The sequence below is a fragment of the Lampetra planeri genome, chromosome 1, assembly GCF_965212315.1.
Source record: "Lampetra planeri chromosome 1, kcLamPlan1.2.h2, whole genome shotgun sequence".
Taxonomy (NCBI): domain Eukaryota; kingdom Metazoa; phylum Chordata; class Hyperoartia; order Petromyzontiformes; family Petromyzontidae; genus Lampetra; species Lampetra planeri.
The window spans coordinates 39937351-39948295 of NC_136107.1; positions in this window are offsets into that span (position 1 = coordinate 39937351).

The following is a 10945-nucleotide window of genomic DNA, read 5'->3' on the forward strand; positions in this document are numbered from 1 at the left end:
TGCATAGCCAGTGAAGACTGCATGAGCAAGTGATGTTAGCGAGTAGCACCTATGAAGGCTAACTTTGAATACAACATTAATGTGGCACTATAATCCAGAAAAATATACGATTATATAAAATTAACATTTAAGACATGGGCAAGAATGTTTGCGACAATTAACACTTAGAAAATCGTATTATTCAAACGTATTTTGAATCACCACGGAATAACAATATTTGTTACTGCTTTGTAATAATTATGTTAAAATAGCTAAAATAAAAAACCGCGGCCTTGCCGCCCTCCCGCTATGAGTCACGTCAAGGCGGCGTGTGGTGACTCGAAGCACCAAACTACTCGGCCCCACCACACCTGCCGGTCCCACCACACCTGCCGGTCCCACCACACCTGCCGGTCCCATCACACCTGCCGGTCCCACCACACCTGCCGGCCCCACCACACCTGCCCGGCCCCACCACACCTGTCGGCCCCACCACACCTGCCCGGTCCCACCACACCTGCCGGTTCCACCACACCTGCCGGTCCCACCACACCTGCCCGGCCCCACCACACCTGCCGGTCCCACCACACCTGCTCGGCCCCACCACACCTGCTCGGCCCCACCACACCTGCCCGGCCCCACCACACCTGCCCGGCCCCACCACACCTGCCGGTACCACCACACCTGCCCGGCCCCACCACACCTGCCCGGCCCCACCACACCTGCCGGTCCCACCACACCTGCCGGCCCCACCACACCTGCCGGTCCCACCACACCTGCCGGTCCCACCACACCTGCCCGGCCCCACCACACCTGCCGGTCCCACCACACCTGCCCGGTCCCACCACACCTGCCCGGCCCCACCACACCTGCCCGGCCCCACCACACCTGCCGGTCCCACCACACCTGCCCGGTCCCACCACACCTGCCCGGCCCCACCACACCTGCCCGGCCCCACCACACCTGCCTGTACCACCACACCTGCCCGGCCCCACCACACCTGCCCGGCCCCACCACACCTGCCGGTGCCACCACACCTGCCCGGCCCCACCACACCTGCTCGGCCCCACCACACCTGCCCGGCCCCACCACACCTGCGCGGCCCCACCACACCTGCCCGGCCCCACCACACCTGCCGGTACCAACACCTGCCCGGCCCCACCACACCTGCCCGGCCCCACCACCCCTGCCGGTCCCACCACACCTGCCCGGTCCCACCACACCTGCCCGGCCCCACCACACCTGCCCGGCCCCACCACACCTGCCGGTCCCACCACACCTGCCCGGTCCCACCACACCTGCCCAGCCCCACCACACCTGCCGGTCCCACCACACCTGCTCGGCCCCACCACACCTGCCCGGCCCCACCACACCTGCCTGTACCACCACACCTGCCCAGCCCCACCACACCTGCCCGGCCCCACCACACCTGCCGGTCCCACCACACCTGCTCGGCCCCACCACACCTGCCCGGCCCCACCACACCTGCCGGTACCACCACACCTGCCCGGCCCCACCACACCTGCTCGGCCCCACCACACCTGCCCGGCCCCACCACACCTGCCGGTCCCACCACACCTGCTCGGCCCCACCACACCTGCCCGGCCCCACCACACCTGCCGGTACCACCACCCTGCTCGGCCACACCACACCTGCCCGGCCCCACCACCCCTGCCGGTCCCACCACACCTGCCCGGTCCCACCACACTTGCCCGGCCCCACCACACCTGCTCGGCCCCACCACACCTGCCGGTCCCACCACACCTGCCCGGCCCCACCACACCTGCCGGTCCCACCACACCTGCCGGTCCCACCACACCTGCCCGGCCCCACCACACCTGCCGGTCCCACCACACCTGCCCGGTCCCACCACACCTGCCCGGCCCCACCACACCTGCCCGGCCCCACCACACCTGCCGGTCCCACCACACCTGCCCGGTCCCGCCACACCTGCCCGGCCCCACCACACCTGCCGGTTCCACCACACCTGCCCGGTCCCACCACACCTGCCCGGCCCCACCACACCTGCCCGGCCCCACCACACCTGCCTGTACCACCACACCTGCCCGGCCCCACCACACCTGCCCGGCCCCACCACACCTGCCGGTCCCACCACACCTGCCCGGCCCCACCACACCTGCCGGCCCCACCACACCTGCCGGTCCCACCACACCTGCCGGTCCCACCACACCTGCCCGGCCCCACCACACCTGCCGGTTCCACCACACCTGCCCGGTCCCACCACACCTGCCCGGCCCCACCACACCTGCCCGGCCCCACCACACCTGCCCGGTCCCACCACACCTGCCGGTCCCACCAAACCTGCCCGGTCCCACCACACCTGCCCGGCCCCACCACACCTGCCCGGCCCCACCACACCTGCCTGGCCCCACCACACCTGCCCGGCCCCACCACACCTGCCCGGCCCCACCACACCTGCCCGGCCCCACCACACCTGCCAGTACCACCACACCTGCCCGGCCCCACCACACCTGCTCGGCCCCACCACACCTGCCCGGCCCCACCACACCTGCGGGTACCACCACACCTGCCCCGGCCCCACCACACCTGCCCGGCCCCACCACCCCTGCCGGTCCCACCACACCTGCCCGGTCCCACCACACCTGCCCGGCCCCACCACACCTGCCCGGCCCCACCACACCTGCCCGGCCCCACCACACCTGCCGGTCCCACCACACCTGCCCGGTCCCACCACACCTGCCCAGCCCCACCACACCTGCCGGTCCCACCACACCTGCTCGGCCCCACCACACCTGCCCGGCCCCACCACACCTGCCTGTACCACCACACCTGCCCAGCCCCACCACACCTGCCCGGCCCCACCACACCTGCCGGTCCCACCACACCTGCCCGGCCCCACCACACCTGCCCGGCCCCACCACACCTGCCGGTACCACCACACCTGCCCGGCCCCACCACACCTGCTCGGCCCCACCACACCTGCTCGGCCCCACCACACCTGCCGGTACCACCACACCTGCCCGGCCCCACCACACCTGCCCGGCCCCACCACCCCTGCCGGTCCCACCACACCTGCCCGGTCCCACCACACCTGCCCGGCCCCACCACACCTGCCCGGCCCCACCACACCTGCCGGTCCTACCACACCTGCCCGGTCCCACCACACCTGCCCAGCCCCACCACACCTGCCGGTCCCACCACACCTGCCCGGTCCCACCACACCTGCCTGGCCCCACCACACCTGCCGGTCCCACCACACCTGCCCGGCCCCACCACACCTGCTCGGCCCCACCACACCTGCCCGGCCCCACCACACCTGCCTGGCCCCACCACACCTGCTCGGCCCCACCACACCTGCCGGTCCCACCACACCTGCCGCGTCCCACCACACCTGCCCGACCCCACCACACCTGCCCGGCCCCACCACACCTGCCCGGCCCCACCACACCTGCCCGGCCCCACCACACCTGCCGGTCCCACCACACCTGCCGGTCCCACCACACCTGCCGGTCCCACCACACCTGCCACGTCCCACCACACCTCGCTGTGAGTGATTGGCCGATGTGGAGGGCGCTACGACCCCCTTGTTGCTGGCCCAGCTCAATCGTAGCAGCAGCAGCAGCAGCGGTGGTGGTACCGTGGGTCGTAATTAAAAATAAAAAGAGCCTCGCTTAGTTCCAGGGTAAACACATTTCATCATGGGAAAGCCCGGGCCACGCAGCGGTGCACAGCGCGAGTCCTGGGACGCTGCCTCTCACACGGATTACTGGAGCGGCAACATTTCCTCTGAAGTTCGTTTCACATGTGGGCGAATCTTGAGCCGCTGGCACACAAACAGCTCGTCGGCACTCCCCGAGGGTGGCAATTGCTAACATTGATTTTCTTTAATCGCCCTTTGTCTCTCCATCGCAAATCGATACGACAGCGAGGTTCAGGTGGTAGGGTCTGGGGAGAGGAACATGCTGTTAAGAGAAAGGTGCCGCATATTTGCGATGTTTGATGGAAGAGTATCGTCGTTTGGAAGAAAGGGAACGCACGTGATGTGACACATCGAGGGAACGCGAAGACAAATAGGAAGAGTTCGTGCAAGAATGTCTTGTCATCGTGGACAAGAGGAGCATTTGACACCCGAGGTGATACCGACAAACGCTCCTGGCTCCATGGGCTGACTCGTAACGGCAGTGTTTGGGAAGAAAAACTAAAATTCACAACCACCACACGGTGGCATTGTCGTTCGTGGGTGCCGTCGCCGCTGCTGCTGCAGCTGCTGCTGCTGTGCGTGCCTCTCCGCCGCACGAGGGACGGAGCCGACGTGGGCAGCATGAAAGAGCAGCGCCCCTTTAATGTTTAGCTCGTGACCTCTGTGACCCGTGTGCACTTCATTGGAGCGCTCCATTCTACAAACATTACAACTCAATAACGCGACCAGCTTCTGCTCCCTGATCAAAAGAACCGGCATTCACACGCACACAATTATTATTATTATTTTTAACTCCCGGACTATCTTTAGGGGGGGGGAATAAAACAATAAATAAAGCCTTAAAATCACTAGCAATCTGCATGCAAAGTATCACATTATGGGGAGCAGCAGCAGCAGCGCATGGTGCACTGTCCTACCAAGGTGGCCACCCGCGTTACATTCCTGCCCACGGTCAACACCAGCGGCGAGTGACTTCTCGACTCAACAGATATCTCTCCGTGTACAGTGTTACATTCCTACCGCTCGATTTTAGCCAGTGTCGTGTCCACAGTGTTTGTATCACTCGCATGCCTCCTGCGTTTGATTCTCGTGACATCTGAACCGGTCCTGGACCCCCCCCCCCCTTCCTCCGCCGACCCGCACTGACCAGCACGGTCAGGCAAAGGTCAGACAACAACCCACGTGGCCGACAGAGTGTTGGGGATCCCATCACCCAGCGGCGATACGACAGAGGGGGCTTTGCGTCGTAACAACCAAAATTCTCCCGCTGCGCGATGCCCTTCCCTGTAGTATAGCCATGAAGCCCCCCCCCCCGCCCGCGAGAGTTGACGGCTGGGTCATGCAAAGCACGCTCGGAACCACGGCACCTTCACCTGAAGCTCAATTTGAGGAAGACGGGCTCCAGTTACACTCACTCGAGATCGAATATCTTCGTGAAAGAGCGATCCAAGGCCCGGGACGCGTTCCTCCAAAAAACCACACATGGGGGGGGGGGGCAATGAACATATCTACGTGGCGAATTATTTATTTGTTTTCTTTCCGTAGACGGCTTTTACTTTCAGCGGCACTGATTTGTTGGTGTTTGGCCCCCGCCACCGTCAGACAATACGTCGCTGACACACCGCCGGCTCGGTCAGTCGGGTCGCACACCGCGCGATGTGAATGCGTCTGTGTGCCCCGACCAGCATCAATTCACTCTTTACAGAACAAGAAGTACTCCACTAAAGCACCACTCGCCTCCCACAGAAAACCCGTGAAAGTGACCGGCGTAGAAGCATGTTGCAAGCATTTTTGAAGACATTTCAGTGGGAGGTAAATTTAAGTGGGAAGTGCACAGATCATAAAATGTTCAATATTAATTAATATGATTTCATATAAAAGCAGCATGTCACGCTTCCCTTATTACCAGTCACACCATTAAAAAACACACACACACACTCGCCAATAACTCGCTGTGTACTGCACGCACGAGCACCGTGTCATGTTATTCTTCACGAGCTGTCGTGTTTTGTGTTCATGTGTTTGGAAAAGCAACGCTTTTGTCAGTGGCCATATTATTGTGAACGCGTTCAGAGAGCCTTGGGTGGTGGTCACAAATGATTCCAATTTGGTTTGGATTTGTCTGTGTCAATAACGTCGCAATGTTGCACTCTGGCGAGTACTTCCTCATTTAATATCTCCCTGAAAGGAAGAGGTCACCAGGTGGAAGCACACGTGGGCTCATCACTCTCAATGGAGGGGGCTTTCAATTTTAAACAACAGCCCTGCCAACACAGAGGAGGGACGCTGGAGCGGAGGAAATGGTTGTTTGCCGAAATCACACGGCGAGGAATGGGCCCCTGTTTGTCCTAGCAAATGAAAATGTGGTCTTCAAGGTGTCTCGCTTTGGTCTGGACGCGCTGCCCATCCACAGATTTCAAAAGAGGGGGCAGCTTTAGGCGCGTTCCGTGCGCTTGCTCAACGACGATGACGACGTGACGCGTCCTGCACTCGCCCCAGATCCGCCACCGCCGCACAAAGGAAGGCACACGCAGGAGAGGGCCCACGCTGGCGATGTTTGTAGAGTCCCTGAATAGGCGTCTACGTGTTACAAGAGAGTGAAATTAAAAAAAAGATGGATTTAGGAACCCCTGCGTTTACAACATGATCAGAATGGGAATATGTATGTATTACTGGAGGGCTCCGATGAGCTATGAAGGCTTTTTCACAGATGTCCAGGTAAGATCGTTACAGCAACAAACAGGTACACAAACACGACAGTAGTGCAAAGCACAAGAAAGGTAAACAAATCACCAAAACACAAATACAACACGAGACCATCCCCGTCCTGCCAGGCAAAGCCCACTGCGATATCAACTTATTTTACTATTGCCAGGGCTGTGAAGGCGTGGGGGATTGCTGGATGGCATTCGGTGCACGGGATGTGAGCTGGCAGCAGTTGCCTTTGTCATTTTTCCCGCATGCACAGAAGACGGTGGTGGTGCTGGGTGCTGGTCACGCTGGGCTACGCCAGACAGCGGCGCGCCTCTCTGGAAGTTGGCGGTGCCCCGCTCGTCATGGGCTCCCGGTTTTCTCCAGGAATGACAAGAGTTGTATATACTGCACCAGGAGTGAGAGTCCAGTTTTTTATATATATTGTAAGCGAAGAGTTTGTGTCTTCACCACAAACATGTATTTACACCCATCAGCCACATCTCCAATTCGGCACGGTTGGATACGTACGGTGCGAAAGAAGTTCAACACACATACATCAGTGCCGAGCCTACTGTTCGTGCACCCACTGTGTATTTACAAGTTAATCGCCACCTTACTGAAGGGAGAAAGACGCAAACGACATAAAATGGGACCTTTTTGCCAGTATTCCTGGTGAGATTAGGCTCGAAAGAAGGCTGTCTCTGGAGTAGGCTAATCAGTTTCAAAGACAATGCATCATCCATAATTATTAGAGAATATGTGTTTGCATGTTCACCACAAGTACTGCGTCTCGTGTGTTCCTGTCCGCACTTGAGCACACACATCGCCTGCGTGCGTCTGTACTGGGGATGTGATCACAAATGTAATTTACAAAAAAGATTGCCACGGAAACGTGAAAAGAACAATTCGTTAAAATTGATCGATGCGCTCACAATACGCGCTTCAAATAAAAAATTGTAAAGAGCGATTCTTTAAATTATTTGCAAATATTTTCTTTCGCCTAATTAAGCACAAGACAGCCTGAATAATGTCGATCGGAGACAGGCGCTAAATTGAGGGGGCAATCATCCAGCACGGCCGATGATGTTTGATGATGACGATGTTGATGTTGACGATGAGACTGACAATACAGGCCAGACAGTACAAATGTGTCAACAAAGGATTGGTTATTGAATAGAATCGTGACCCTAAACTCTAATAATTCATCAATTCCTCTCTTGGCACGTCGACCGAGAAGTCACAACGACCTCGCGTTGTGATCCGTGTAACTCTCTTCCTCTCCGGAGTAAACATTGCGTGGAGGCACTTAGCAAAGTGGTTGCCGTATTTTAAAATGAAATGTCCTTTTGTGACGACTTGTGATGTCCTTTTCTTAAAACCTTCAACCACGCCGTCATCTGACTGTGCTTTTTGACGAACAATGCATCTGAAGGATCGTAAGGTGGTCGATTCTCAAACGTGTAACGTGCAATCATTGCACTGAAAAGGTTGTGGGGTTTTTCTGTATCGACTTTATTATCTCATATTTATGATTCGCCTCCATAATTGTGGCACATTTGCAATCGTCGTTATCGACACTTATTTTCCAATGCCACCCCCCCCCCCAAGACGAGCACGGCCCTGTTACGCGGCGAGATTCGCCGTGTTGAATTGGCGGCGCGTTCGCATCGGGGTCTTTAACGTCACCGTGGGTTGGCGCTTCGAATGGCAGGCGGCACGAAGGGCGGCTCAACCCCGGCGATGCCTCGCGCGCCCTTCCAGAGCTCCTCACTCGGCGCGCTGCTCCTATTTGCCGCGTGCGCGGCCCATTACACAACAACAGGCGATTCGTATCTGGTGTGGTTCAAAAACCAATCGTGGACTCCGTCGACGAATGGCACGAGCTGTGTGGAGCCCTTCACGGAAATGGTCAAAGCCGCACGCGTGGACGCGTAACGTCCCTTTTGTCAACACATAGCGGGACCAGGGGCCCCCTGTATGTCCACTAAAGTTAACCGCCTTTTGTCAGTTCCGATGAATTGAGATGAACCGTAAGCGCTCGAAACGCCGGAGGAGAATCGCGTGACTAATCGTCGTCATTGGCAGCCGTGATCAACCCACTGGTAGGTGAAGCCTTCCCCAGGCCATCAGCACCTCTCGTGGTCTCGCGATGTGATAGTCTGTCGATCTGCACGCACACGTGGCTCTAGTTTACTGGCAAACAGCCACTCCGTCAAATACAACTTAGACTATGAACATTGTTTTTATTTTACCAGGTAAGGCCCTCTGAGCTGTCTCGCTCTTTTTCAGAAGCGACCTGGCAATCACAAATGATAGCCCAATGAAGTGGCTTGTCATCACGAGGACATTTATAGCAGCCAAATTTTCGAAACGCACATTGATTCTAAATGTAGAAGGAAAAACCGGAGCACCCGGAGAAAAATCCACTCGACCACAGGGAGAGAGACATCCAAACTTCAAATATAGAGCAGGCGTCAGCGTCGGGATCGAACCCACGCCCTCCTGTATACTAGGCGAGGGAGTTAACATCTCGAGCGAGTTAACATTTGACAGTAAGATGCCCCTAGAGTGGAAAGTGTTAAAAGGCGGATTAGTTCTCACATAAATAAATCATGGTTAAAAATACACCATGCTTCCTATAGGACAACTTCAGGCTGAAAGCTTGGGGAAAGCCAATACTTGAGCTGTCACATCGATTTATCAAACTGTTACGGCTCATCATGCCAACAGCGCCATTAGCATACCACCGCCGCCGTTGTGATGAACGTGGAACCTCAATCCCTGGTGGAGCCTCCGCATCATCACCGTCCTCATCCTTTATCATTGCTGATGCAAATTCGGCTTCGTGAAAATTCAAACTGCCAAAGTAGCATTTTCATAAATCTCATTTGCCATGCTTCCACTGACTTTCAGCGAATTGCACTCGGAAAAGTTCGATCGAAACAAAGTAACTCATTGCGTGGAATAGAATCAAGTGTGTGCGAGTGTTGTGGTCTGCACCACAGACCCATACACCTGGGTTCAATACCCAGCCATGGATACTAGCAGCAAGTCGCAGCAGCAGCAGTAGGACGTCGTTTGTGAAACACGTGGCAAGTGAAGCTCTTCTGGACCTCGCATAGATTGACTGAACTTTAAACATCAGCACGGGGCGGCGGTGGCGGGAGGCACTAAATTGGCGAGGCGTGGTGCTGCACACACCGGGTGCTCGCGTGTAATCGCGACCTCACCAGACATCCACAAAACAATGCTGGCTCCACGGGGGAGCTGTGTGTGTGTGTGCTCTCTCTTGCTGGTGGTAGCCAATTTATGCGAATAACTTTTAAAGTATATCGTGCCGGGACATTTCGTGTGTGTTGTGTGTGTGTGTATTGTGTGTGTGTTGCGCGCGTGATGGACAGTTGGAAACTTGAACCGAGAGCCGTGCACAATGCGCATCTCACGTAGCCGCGGGAGGTGTGAGCTTTCCCACCCACACGAATTACCCCACGCCGTGTTTGCGCCCAGACTCATTCTCGATCATCAGCCCGCGCCGCCCCCGCCACCACCACCACCGCCCCAGCAGCAGCAGCAGCGAGCAGAATGCACGCGGCTTCAAACAGATGCAGCGTGAAGCAATCGACTTTTACCATTTATACAAATTCACTGGTTATTGAATGTTCATGCCCCCCGACCCCTCCAGCACCACCACCCTAACCCACCCGAACGTGATTATCTTATCGTCATTAAATCTTCAGTGCTTAGGAAGGGCATTAAAAAATCATCCAAATGTTAAACTTGAGTCTCGGAGCCATGAAAGGCAACACCGCGCACACGCACACACACAGAGAGAGGAACATATCCTTGGCTATGTGTCGTTAGCTTGAGGAGGCCAAGCCGTGACAGCCTGTGGTATGACAGGCGCCAATGCTGTGCGAGTGTCCAGTGGCGCAACGAGAGACTGGGACACAAAGGGGTCACTTTGGGGTGTGAACCCTACATAATTTAGGGGGAAGCTTCTGGGGTGAACCCAGACACGATGCGGTGTTGGGAGTGGCTTTTTGTTTGTTTGTTGTCGTTACTGGCAGAGTGGAGCGTGGACAGTAAAGCAGCAGAGCATTTGAAATAAGTAACATTTTAAAATACTTTTTTTTAAACACGCTTTCATGAAATGTACCGTACGAGTAATGGCAGAACTCCACGACTCCAGGAAGTGGCCGCAAAGTTTGCCATAACGTCAGGGACCGTGGTGATTTACAACCAACGTCAGTTGAGCGTGGACAATTAGACCCAAGCCGAAACATAACATACAAAAATAATGTTTACAAATATTTTTTTTATAGAATATAGTATTGTCATCAGTATGACATAAGTATACCAAGTTTGCAGTCGATACCACATTGGGAAGTGGGTTAAAATAGAGTTACAAGATTTGAGGATACGACAACAACAACAACAACAACAACAGACAGAATGAGTTTAATAAAAGCGTGTAATAAACATAAGAGTAAGTTTTACCCTTTCTGGCAACAGAACAGGATGTGTTAAGATGTTCAAACTCCAAATAGATTTATTTCTGCAAGGGATCAAGTCTGCATTAGCCACGCACAG